The sequence below is a fragment of the Salarias fasciatus genome (assembly GCF_902148845.1).
Source record: "Salarias fasciatus chromosome 7 unlocalized genomic scaffold, fSalaFa1.1 super_scaffold_4, whole genome shotgun sequence".
NCBI lineage: Eukaryota > Metazoa > Chordata > Actinopteri > Blenniiformes > Blenniidae > Salarias > Salarias fasciatus.
This window is the reverse complement of record NW_021941229.1, coordinates 21,461,988-21,475,009: the sequence shown is the minus strand read 5'-3', so window position 1 is coordinate 21,475,009 and position 13,022 is coordinate 21,461,988.

Here is a 13,022-nt window from a genome sequence, read left to right as displayed (position 1 = left end):
CACAAATGAAATGTCTTTGGGCGTTTTTCAGTTGCTTTTTATGCAGGGCTTCCTGTGGAACGCAGGAATTGGACGGACAATCCCAAACCGGAATTCCTGTGAGTGTTTGCCGCTGATAAAACCCCTGTCCTGCACAAACACTCTCCATCCTGCTCAAACCGCTTCGCGAATCTGATTTTGAGGCATTTTTCTGGCCCCATTGTGCTGCTGAAGGGGGTCTGCGGTGGTCTCCGGGCCTTCTAACCTCTCCGGGCCTCCTGCCCGGCCTGCCTCCGCCTGCAGTCCAGAGGAACACAGCTCTGGATTTCATGAACTTTACACCAGCTTACTGCTTTAACTGTGGTTTCTCTGATGGCTCAAAGTGTTGGCAGTGACAAGTGAAACACTCACATTACTGGAAATCGGTAGTATTTTGAATAATCCATAATTTAATTATGAAGTTTTACCCATTTTTAGATTTTATGTGTGAAGAAAGAATTTGCATAATTTTCCATTGATGTAAGTGTAAATGACACTTTTTTGCAAGCTGACTCAATGTTACCAGTGCATCAAAGAGCAAACATAAACTGACATTCACTACTGAGAACGATTTAGAAACACCAGTTAACCTCAAAATGCATGTTTTTGGACTGTTATGTGGAGAAAATCCACACACGCACAAGAGGAACATGCAAACTCCGCTCTCATACCAAACACATTCTCACTATGAGACAAGACTGCTCAGTGTTTTTAAGACCTGGTCAATGCAATATTACATAACATCTTTCCACATTCTGTTGAAGACCCAGCTTAAAAAAAAGATAATAGCAAAAACATAACGGAAAAGGAAGGAAGTTTTTCACAGTGATTGAAAGAAACGGACCAAAAATCTTGACATCACTGTAATTGTTTTGGATTGAAATTTTATCAAGTGTGCTCTTTTGGTCCGGCTTTCTGCTTTCCAGTGTGTGTTTTACTTTTTAATTTTTTGACATACTTAAGTAAAATTTAAATCAGCATTTCTGTTGCTATGCTTTTAACAGGAAGTCCCGATGTCATGCCTACACTTGCCTACTATAGCATGATTTTCATACACTTCACGTACATGTAACGCAGTTCTATCCAGTCCAGAGTTGCGCAGTGCGGCAGTAGTTGTACGTCTGTGTATAGGCTCGTGTTTACAGCTGCTACGGTCTCCGAGATCAAATCTGTTAAATTGCAGCTACTTGAAGACAAACATTTCCACGATAAGGAGCCAGATTCTTCTCCCTTCTTCTGCTTGTGTGTTACTTACTGGGACCAAACAGTCACAACTGGTACAGTGACAACTACACCAACAGAGAGAACGCTGCAATAGGAATAATTGTGAGACCATCAGATGGTTTGTGGGATTATTTTGCTAATCGTTTGGATTGGATTTGGAATTAGCTCATGAAGGTTGTTTGAAGCTTTTCCAGCCGTTTGGGATTTTATTGGACAGATCATTCCTCAAAGCATGACTCAGAAGCCGAAAAGGCTTTCGGTGGTTTTATCCGGCATCATGCATCAAAAGACAAGAATAAAATTTCAAATTGTGAATGAAATCATTTTGGACATTGCAGAATTTTAGTGTTTTTTTAGTCTTGGTACCACATGACCAACGTGAGCCAAACGTGTTTATTCTTTCTCAGCAAGAGTCTGTGAACTTTAGCCTGAATCGTTAATGCTTGTTGAGGACTTTGGGAGTATCTTGCATGAGGTCATGCCTGAGTTCAGACACGGAATTTACAGCAGCTCTAAAAAGCTTTCAGCGCTTGTAACAAACATCCCAAATTCATTGACAGGCGGATCTTCTGAATCTCAAAACTTGAATAATTTACTTTTGCCAAAATCTGATAAAAGTTTGATGTTCCCAGGATGCAGTGCTTCTTCTGGTTGTTTCTCAGGGAGAGGATGTGAATACTTATGGAGGCCGTCAGTGAAACTGCCTGGGTGTTTCATGCTTCCCGGCCTTGTTGGAGTTTGTCAGTTGGGGGTCATGCCGCGGTTCAGACGGGCTTTCTGTGCTTCTGGCTGACATCATGCTTTAAAAGACAAGCGGGCCGCTCCTCCTCCGTCTTCAGACTGAGCTTGACAAGAGATTAATCTGACAACAAGGACTTGTTTGTCATTCTCAGTATGTGCAGATCTGCTCGGTGTGCTTACACACTAAGGCGAAAATTCAGTCATACACACAAACAGTCAAATAACCTTTGATTTTGAAGGTGGTTCAAGGCAGAATGTTTATCTGCTTATCTGTTTATCTGCTTAAATTATAATAAAAAGTTTTATATCAAATAATTTTTCATGCTTCAGGTCAAATCTTCTGTTGTGCAGCGTCAGGACTGGGAAGTATTTGGTTTGTTTAAGTGCTCATACTGCCTAAATGTACAGTCGGACCCTCCCTGCTTACAAAGAAGTATTTTCTCAGAGATAACAAAGAGCCTACGTGCTGCGGCACCATGGGAACTCTCCGCTTCAGGGTCGCAGGTGACCACACACCTTCAAGGCCGATCACTCAGAGGGGGAGCGTTTGAATATAGGATGCAAAAAGAACGCCGGCTTGTTTGTGAATGCACTCCTCTATTTGTGTGTGTGTGTGTGTGTGTGTGTGTGTGTGTGTGTGTGTGTATGTGTGTGTGTGTGTGTGTGTGTGTGTGTGTGTGTGTGTGTGTGTGTGTGTGTGTGTGTGTGTGTGTGTGTGTGTGTGTGTGTGTGTGTGTGTGTGAATTTGTATGTGAAAGCTTGTGTAACGACCAGCAAAGTGGGAGGGTAGCTCTTTTTAAGGAACCCTTTTCATTCTTTGAAATCAAGACTTGGCCGCCACAGGGAAAGTTTTGCCACTGGTGTTTCAGATTTGTCCCGGAGAAGACGATGCCGGGAGAAGGGGGGAGATGTGGGGAGGTGGAGAGGCTGAAGCAGAGCAGCGCTTCCTCTTCACGAGGAAACAGGAAAAGGCTGGGGGAGCGAGATTCTGGAGCCTGCTCCTGTGGAACAATAAAAATCTCACTTTGACAGGAAACGGATCTGCGTCAAAGAGCGCCTGACAGATTTTACCAAAGGGCAGCAGCGGTGACCCTGGACATGAACAAGAGGGCAGCTGTGCCCAACAATACCTCTAAAAAAGCTTAATTTTTATGTGCAATACAGTTTTAGACATCAAACTCTAGTGCGGTTTGATAAGGAAAGGGATTAGAGTCTAAATGTTTGAAGACAACTAGAACAATAGCTGCCAAAAATACAGAATGGAAAAGTGAAGGAACAATCGGTTTTGCTTGGAAAATAATGCATTGAATGTCAGTATTCCAGCACTTCATGTTGCTCTTTTATTACTTCACACTAAGCTCAAAGCTGCTTCACCAGGTCAGACCCTGGATTTTGGGTTTTTCTCAGCCCCATTGATGTGGACAAACCTCCACCTACGAACGAACTGGCCTAAAAACCTGCTTTAACCCGTGTAAAGGGAGAGTGGTGTAGCGGTTCGTAGTCTGGCCTCACAATGAGAATGGCCTCTGTTTGAGTCCAGTCTTTCTGTGTGGAGCTTGCATGTTCTCCCTGTGCATGCATGATTTTCACCAGGCACTAAGGTTTCCCCCCTCAGTTTGTATATTAATCCTTAAAATGGACTCCACAGTGTGGTTTTGCCATGAAGAAATGGCTCTTAAAGTCTGCAGCATCAGTTTTGCTCAGAAGTTAAGTCACGAAACATCATAAGCTAAAAGGAGCACATAGGAAATAACTATACTGTGGACTTTTATGCAGCTTCTGTCTCTACAACCAGCCTCCCCTCGATCAGCCTTTAGTGTGCTTCTAAAAATTCTGTTTGCACTATCAATGTGTCTGCTGGAGTGTTAGAGGAATAGTTGCAAAGATTTCCTGCCTTTTCCATATGTTATTTTAAGAATGACATGAAATCCCACTTCCTTGGACGATAAATTGTAAATTAGAGACAAAAAAAAACTTTAAATTTCAGTAGTAAGCGAGCATTGTTTCCCATCGCTCGCCGTCCCTCTGCTGAGCGGGACCAGAGGTGTCGCCTCGGTCTCTGCTCTGGAGGATTTCCATGCTGAGCGGCCAAACAGGACATCCTGCCGTCCAAGGTCTGCTGCCACCGCCGTCGCTCCCCAGTCGCCCCTCAGCTCGTCCAGAGCCCTGCTGGAAACCAAGACTTCGTGTCTGCCGTCTCAGCGTTTCCTGTTCTTCAGCAGACGGATATTTTATTTATTCCAATGCCTCTTTTTCAAAAACTGACAAAGCAAACGCTTTTCGAAGTGCTTTAGTAGCTTTAGAAAAATGACCGGGCAAATGTCAACAGGTTATTTTGGTGAACATTTGTAGAGAAACACTTGTAATATAACTCTCAACAAGAAAAGTAAATTGATCTATTTGTCACTCGTGAAAACACACTTAAATTCTCAGGAAACAAGGTTAGATTGAAATATATTAAATCAAGCAGAAAAAGATATAAAACATGACACACACACACACACAAGCAAAGCCAGCTCAGAGTAAAAAAAAGGTCAAGCATCATTTGTTTGTGACAAGAAGGATGCTCTATTCATCCCATCAGCAAAAAAATTCCTTCTGCCTCCGTCCACAATTGGGTAGATTGTCAGAAAGTCAATGGACGGAGCGCTGAGAGCGGTTGGCACGCAGGGAAAGTCCAGAGAGAGCAGCAGCGGGACGGGCTGCATAACTGCGAGCGAAACCGAGAGAATGGGAGGGAAGCACAGAGAGATGAAGGAGAAGAGAGAGTCAGTATCATTTAAAACAGGATCAGAAAGTGTGGATAGAAAGGGAGAGTGAGGGGGTGAGATTCATGAAATGCATTATGTGGGGTTTGATGGTCTAACGGAAGTAATCAGTGAAGGATATGTATGAACTTTTTTAGTCCATTTTTAAAAAGAGTCAAATTTTCATCTTTTTATTAAAAAAAAAAAAGTAATCTATTTGCATGATTATGATATTAACTCTGTTTTCAAAAACGATTTGAATCTACACTCGAGCAGAAAACCATGCGACATGCAGCTGTTTATCAAGATGCTGAAGAAGACCGAATAAAACCTGTAGCTTCGCCCTCCATGGTAATCCTTATTTTGCTTGTGGCTCAAATGAAAGTACAAATTGCTTAACCCAAGAAAACCCGAGAATGTGCTGAAGCATGTGTCTAGCTTAGAGTCAAAATATGTTTTTATTTTCCTTAAGAGACAAGGACGTGACAAGTAGGTTCTAATTACCGGTAAGCAAAATTACATGTTTTTGCCGCTACGACTTGAAAACAAGGCAGTTTTTAGCTATTTTAGATTGTGTCTCATACACACCGATGGAGGCCAAAAGATAGCGTCGCTGTCAGTCTTTTCTTTTGGAGAAATCTTACACACATCACGGAGAGCCTGGACCTGAACCGAGGCGGTGAGGTGAACGTAGTAATCACTACGTCACCACACCTCCCTCCTAATTGAAAAATCACCTTCTCCTCATACAGTATTTCTTCTGTCCCGCCGCCAGCTCTCCGTGTCGGTCTGTCATCAGCAGCATGGAGAGATTAGGTCGTTTCACACACGTCCCACCAGAGTAACACATGTGAGTTTGATTGTCTTTATTTACCGTCTTAATCAAATTCTCGTACTCCGAGGATGATGCTTGGAACGGTCGCCAAGTCAATTATTCTTCCAGCTTTGCCAAGATTTATTCTTTTGCGAGCGTGGGCGTACTCAGCGCAGTGATTTAATGTTCTGCTCCCACACAAATATTTACTGTCGAGACGGCGGGGAGTCACAGCGAGGAGCGCTTTTACGCGGAGAGAAACGCAATAGTCCTTGGCTGTGAATTTCACCACAAAGTTGCCAACTCCAATGATGACTTGTCGGTAGTTGGGTTCTGTATTCTTCTGTTTCCTCGAGGGATGTCATCAGGTTTTGTTCAGGCTCAAGGGAACATTACTTTTTATATATGTACTCAAGTGAAGTAACAGCATTTGTTAGCACCTAATCAAACGAATAAAAAAGTGATATTTAAAGTGCTGACATGTTGTATAAACTGCTGGCTGGATGTAAAGGAGGACTTTGCCAAAGTCTTTAAGTTACCTTTATTTTAAACTCCCGAATGTTAAAGTCTCACTTTGCTAATTCAGGCAGCAGATGTGGATATGGCTGCATGTTTTAGATTTTTTTTTAGTTTACACTGAAATAGCTGAGGATCTGACCACAAGACACTCTGCCTCTTCCTAATAATATCTACAGTGTGGCATCTTGCTCACGTCTTGTTTTTGTACACCGTCCTGAAGGACAGAAGACTCTGTGTATCCACTCGACCGAGGATCTGACAGCAGCCGTCTTCATTCTGGACAGGTGGGCTGTCACAAAGGAACAGTTTATTTGTTGAACACAAGATGTTCTCAACACTAAAAAAACAGCTGTCACTTTCACTTGTCTGCTGCTTGTAGCCCAATAATACATGTATTACTTAAATTTTCAAACACTTCTTATAGACAGAAGGCCCAGAAATATTTTTAAAGCTGTTGTTTTTTGAAATCAGGCTAAAACATTCACTTATTTGTTCATTATCAATACTTTGGTTTTAATTAGGTGTTCCTGGTAAGCTGAAAGGGGCTCAGAGTAAGTGTTTCTCTTCATGCAGTGACTTTATAAAGCCAGCCTGTCAATCTTGAGCTGTCTCGGTGTGCGACACCGTGAAGCTGCCACAAGCACGTCGTCCTGGCTGCTGAATGGAGGGATGGCACATCAAAAGGATCCGGGTGACATCGGGGTGAAGCCAGGAGCAGAAAGGTTTCTGTTCAGCGGGACGGCCATCTGTCCCCAAGCTGTCCTCCGAGAGATAAAGAGCGCGGCTCCATTGAGACCCAGACCACCTACTTATCACACTTTTCTACTGAGAACTCAAAGGAACCTGCAGTGAAAACTGTATATACAATTGATCTTTTTCACAGTTTTGCACCATGCCGTTTTCAGATCCTTTATCGGTTATACTGAAGTCAAAGATCAGAGAGTAAAAGATTAATCCACCATCTGTTGAGGAATTCTGAGACACTTCTTTCTCTACAGTGAGCCATCAAAGATGTCTTTCTGCTTCTGACCCAGAATGAAGTTTGAATTTCTAGTCAACATGAAGGAAAACATTTGATTTAAACTTGCCTTTATAACCTAGTTTCTCTGTCTGAAATCAACAGAAAGTGCTCAAACAACCACTGAAAAGACAATTAAAAGCTCATCTGGTTAGTTTTAAATAGTACTTTTGATTTATGGCTGTGTATGTTAGCAAATCTTGTTAAATTTGCATCAACCTCAGCGAATGGGTTGTGTTTAGGCCTCATTAGCTCAAACCTATTCCAGCGAATCACATATTCTTCCGATTGTTTTCATGGGATTAACATTTTATCTGTTGATTGTTTCCATGCATATTTATGATTTGCTCTTTAAAGCAGACGTGATTTCAACCGTTTGATGGAACAAAGCTTGTTATTGCTGAGAATGCGCTGACAAATCCCCTGTTTCTGTGTCACATTTGAATGTGGATGACAATGCCTGGCTCTCCGTGCCTGTGGACTGTTGACCTGTCGGGTGTGCATCCTGCCCCAGTCGGCGTGGATTATAAACTCTGGCACCATGCAAAATGCCTGGATGGATTGTATGTTTACAGTGGAGCTTCTGAAGAAGGCGTTTGTCACGAGTCTTTGATGCAGCTTGAAAGCGAACATTTTCACATCGTTCCGGAGTGAACTGCTGTCGGAGCAGCGTCGGGCCTCCTGCTGTGCTGACGAGAGCTTCATGAGGATCCAGCGCTGCGCTTTCTGTCAGTTTACGACTTCAATCTTACCAATGTGATTTGGACTTTTTCATGTCGGCGCTGCTTGCGGAGAGAGCTGCCGAATGAGGTGCGGTACAGTTTGAACTGCTGTATTTATGGGAGCTCACCCCTCCTTCGTCATTTCCCTCTCCTAAAGTCCTGATGATGTGTACATTAAAAAGGTATCTTGCTCTCTAACTAAGCACAGATGGCTGAGGCGTGCTCAAGGTCCATCAGAGAAGAAACTCTGGAGGAGATTTATGTCAAACCACGGCTGAACCCCGGGAACCCTGCACAACAGTCTCAACATTACAGCTATTTGATCTCCTGTCTGTCTCCGGTTTTCCTGGAGATCCAAAGCTCCACTGTCCTTGACATTTGTTTAGTATAAATGCGATTATCCACTGTAGCTGCGGAGCGCAAATCAAGGCAAATCTGAACTGACAGTTTGCTCCGTATTTGTGTAAATGTGCCTGTTGCACCGAGGGTAGCACACATGGGGGACTGGATACTGTATCTCCACTGACTCCAAGCACTAAAACAATATACCTTGCTTCTCTCTTAACAGTGTCAATCATTTTAATGAAAGAGCGTGAATATAGAATGACCTGCCGGCCTCAGATGAGCCCAGCATGCAGTGCAGCAAAATGCTCCAGTGAACAAGACACATGGGTGTCTTTCTGTTGAAGGCGTACAGCCACTGCATGCAAGCTTTACGAGAAAAACACTCATAACTGTGTCAAAGACATTAGAAGTGGGGCCCTAATGTGCCCACAAAATGCAGGCTGCGTTGGCCCGTCAACAGAAATTCAACAATAGTACTGATGGCACCGAGGATATGGCGCCGGGGTATTAAGACATAAACAGAGACGGGAGAGAGAGCGATAAAACAAAGAGAGGAGAGTCTGAGCTTGCATACAAGATTAACCAGCCGTGAACCAGACAATTGTTACGGTGAATGTGTTTGGTCTTGCAAGTGCTCTTCGCTGTCGTGAAGCCCTTTTGGTGCAGGCTGTCAGTCCATCTGCATGACCTATACCTGTTAATTCTTCACTGAGTTATTTTGTTCTTCCAGCTAGCAATGCATGAGAGGATGGCCTAAAATATAAATGTAAATATGTAGGATAAATTATCAACAATGCATAATTTTGCTTAAAAAATAAATGAGTTAATTAATTTCTCTTAAAGCTACTTTTTAAAAAGTTAGTTGGTTACTTTAGTATTTACTAAAAATAAATATTAACCCATTTTCTTGATGGTCTCTCTCAATTAGGATGTGCTAATGTGCCCAAATCTGTATCGTAGTAGTGCTTTGATACATTAGCATTAAATGTGCATCTGTTTGAGGAAGCTGCTCTAAAAGTTTAATCTGGATGTTAACGCCTCCTGAGAAAAAAAAGGATTTATGTCCATTACACATAATGACAGTAACATATGAGCAGATCGGCTGTCAACATGCAGACAGAAGACACAATATTTTACTGGGATGCTTCATTAAATAAAGGGTTAATGCTGTGTGCATCTTCCATGCGGCTGTTACAGTGAGCTGGATTGGGATTGTTGAGGTAAACGTGTTTCTAGATCAACATTTAGGTCAACAGCTGGCGGCATAATACAAAGACAGACAGCTGCTCGACAACAGTGTTATTGTGTTAACATCTGCAAGGATGCGAGAAACATATCCAGTCTGGTGAATCCTCCTTTTGCTTTTTGCTTTTTTTTTTTTTTTCTTCTGAAAAAAGCAACAAACCATATTTAGATGAAGCAAAGTGGAGTGGGAAAATCCCCTTTTAAATCTCACAGACATATGCATGTACACTGGTATGTCTTTGGACCTAAAAGGCTGCAAATTCATGCGCACGTCGCTGAAGGGCTGTCAGACAGGATTTGGAAAAAAGTTTTGCCGCAGTTCACTTCAAATCCCTCTGCTGCTGACTGCAGTTTCCTCGAGAGTCATTAGAGGGTCTGAGGTCTTTTTCTGGAGAAAAGCGGCGAATTTCCGCATGTCTGTGTGCAGAGAAATGGGTAACGCAGAGACGCCCCGCGGGAGATATACCAACTTACTAATAAAAGCCAGTAGACACGCTGTTGGTTGAGCGTAGCATGACTGACATCCTGTCTTCGCCAACACAATGGAAATGCCAGGTGTTGGAAGAAGAGGAAATACACTCATCAGATGCAGCGAGGGTTGGTTTGATGGGAACAAAGCATGCCATCAGTACATATTAGAAACAGTCGATGGTTTTTAATCAATCTTCAAGCTAGGAAGTTCAGCCGCGCAAACGGCAATCCACAAAGGCTTCCGTTTGAAGGTCAGTGTTTATGTCGGCGCGGTGGGACTGCGGCGCTGTGGCATGCGTCTGGACCCTGGCCTGAGGCGCACACAAGGACAGACCTGCCACAGGATGTGAAACGGGTGTGGTGCGCAAGTTTTCTCCGTCTCCCACAGACCCTGGGACGTACACAGGACACACAACGCGCCCGGCCGCGGGGGAAATCACGGGCGCGCGATTCGGACGCTTCACTTCAGTGAGTGCGACCGCGCATGAGATCCTGCAGAAGTGCCGGCAACGTAAACTCATCCATTCACAAACACAACATACAGACACATATACAAAGTGTTTCCCCACCCCTGTGCTCCCCCATGCAGAGGTTAATGAACTTGTTTTGAATTCCTTCACCTCTTGACAGGAACTACATTCCAAACCTTGAAAATAGCGGCCAAAAAACAAAGAAGGGAAGTGATGTGAGAGCGCTTCCTATCGACTCCCTTCTGAATTTATCTCAATCCTGCAGGCTGTGCTGGCCCGTGTCTCCTGCTCGGACCCCACCCTGAAGAGCACTCAGAAAAACAGGGTCGATTTGTAGCTCCAGCCTTCAGTCAAACGCACATCAGTTCACTTAACCCCGCCGTTTAGCATCAGGCAAAACCGTGTTTTACAACTCTTTTCTCTGATCCTCTCAGCCTGGTTGGGATTATTCGCCCGGTTCGGCCCAGACTTAAACTCGGATGCAAATTTAGATGCATTGGCGTCAGAGAGTGCAGGATACATCTGTAACACATGTCAGGGTGTATTTTGCGCTTGATTCAATGCAAACCTGCTGTGACCTGTGACCTCTGATTCAAATGGCGCTCTGCTGCAGGGGCTACGGCGAAGGAGGGCGTCCCACCAAGTCTGTGCTTTCTGCACGACTGTTTTGTCACGATTCATTTGAATGTGGTAAATGGATACTATGCATGTAAAATGTTTTAGAGAAAAATATGCAAACATTGGGCTTTCATAGTGGAAAAAGACAGTATTTCTTCCATATTGATGCCTGTATTTCACCTCGAAACAAGTGCAAATGGACGATTAAAATATGATATATCTAGCTTTTCAGGGTTGGTCTTGTTCACTGTACAAATGTAATTGCAGGAAAACTTGATTATTTTTTGCCATATTTTAACTGTCAAGCATCTGTTCTTGTTTGAAACAGAGAAACTTTTAAGCAAATGACAAACTCAGTCCAGGAAGAGACCGTCCTCAAAAAGGATGGATCAATGATTATAACTGGAACGTAGAGACTCTTGCGGATGTGTTAGAAAATATTTCACTACAATTATAAAGTACACAAATTTGACCTGCATGAGAGACGTGCCCGGAGAAACCCTTTGCAATACAAGTAAATGTGATCAAGCTTGAAGCTGGATTGTTTGAAAAACGAATTGTATTTCCACAACAGTGGTCATGGGAGAGACACCAAGATACAACTTTGGAGTTCTTGGATGCATCTTTTTAAATAAAAAGTCTTGAATTTTTGCACAGATTGTTGGGCCATGACTATTTAAAATCAGCACCACAAGCAGGTAATTTAGAAAAACTGGAAAAATTAGTTTGAATTTGTTTAAGGTCCTTTTAAATCCAATGCTATACTTCATTGCATTCACAAACTTGCACTGCCTACATGCATGCCCTAATAATGAGCACCAGATCCAATCAAGTTGTGATCAGGGTGTGAAAACAACTCTTCAAAAAAAAAAAAAATCTGAATTTTCTCATTTACAAAGATGATTCTTGGTTCAACAATGTCAAAATCTATAAGCATGTGTGTTCAATCTACAGTTTAAACGTATAGAAAACATCAAGCAGTACCACACAGTAGCTCAAGGCTCTTCATCTCGACATAATGGTTCTGTGGGCCACATTAGAAGGGGGGATAAGGGGGTGGGAGACAGGAAGCGTCATTTAGTCGCAGGCTCAATCTGTAGGAGCAGATCTTCCGGCCAGCGGGTGCTTCCCTGCGTTAACGCTACAATAATATGAGTCACATTGCAGGCTGATAGATGAGGAGATGAACAGGAGGGAAGGGTGGGCTGAGACAGGGATAAAAGTCTAACAAAACCACGCTGTGCGGAATTAGAAACCTATTATGTGCGAGAGCAGATATGCAAACAGGGTGGTCTGGCTGGGGGGTAACGTTGCCCGGTCATCTTTTTGTTAAGCTAACAGTGAAAATGCATAAAATAGATACTTTCTGTTGTGATTTCTGCAGGAGGAAAACACGCTCACCGGGCTTCTCTTTCACAAAGAGCCTAAGACAAACAGCAGGTACGGCGCTCGGTCCGTATTTCACCGTAGGAGGAACATGAACACTCTGGTAAATCCTGTTGCGGGTTTATTTTTGAACAGGACTCAAGAAAAATAACCTCAGTTCCTCCTTGACCACACTGGATCAGGATTGGATTTCGTTTTGGGGCACAGAACAAGCCTCCTGATTGGTTTTCCTGCCCCTGCCGATGCAGATCTTCACGTTTCTGTGCCTCCACCTCTTAATCTTAGCTCTCTGACACTGGCACCGTCTGTAGCGTTTCCCAGCATGTAACGTATACACTGAAAAACACATCTCCCGAGCAGCTCAACCATCAGTGAAAAATGGGATGAAGTGCTGACATCCCATAAAGGGGAAACCCCCCTCGCAGGCACTCCCTCGAACAGAAGTTCATGTTTCCCCCCTGTACATCGACGCATGTGGCGCTTCGTGACCGGTGGCAGGGTTTAGAGTTTGGTAATGTGGAGGATGACCCCCACGGCATCCCCCGCCCCCGCACCCCCCCTCCTGCTCCCCGGCCAAAGGAGCACGCTGAGGTTCCCACTTTTAACAAGTCTCCTCTGGCCCATCCATCTTCCCACAGAGCCTGTCAGTCAGTGCTCAGGGATTTATCAGGCTGAAAAATGAAG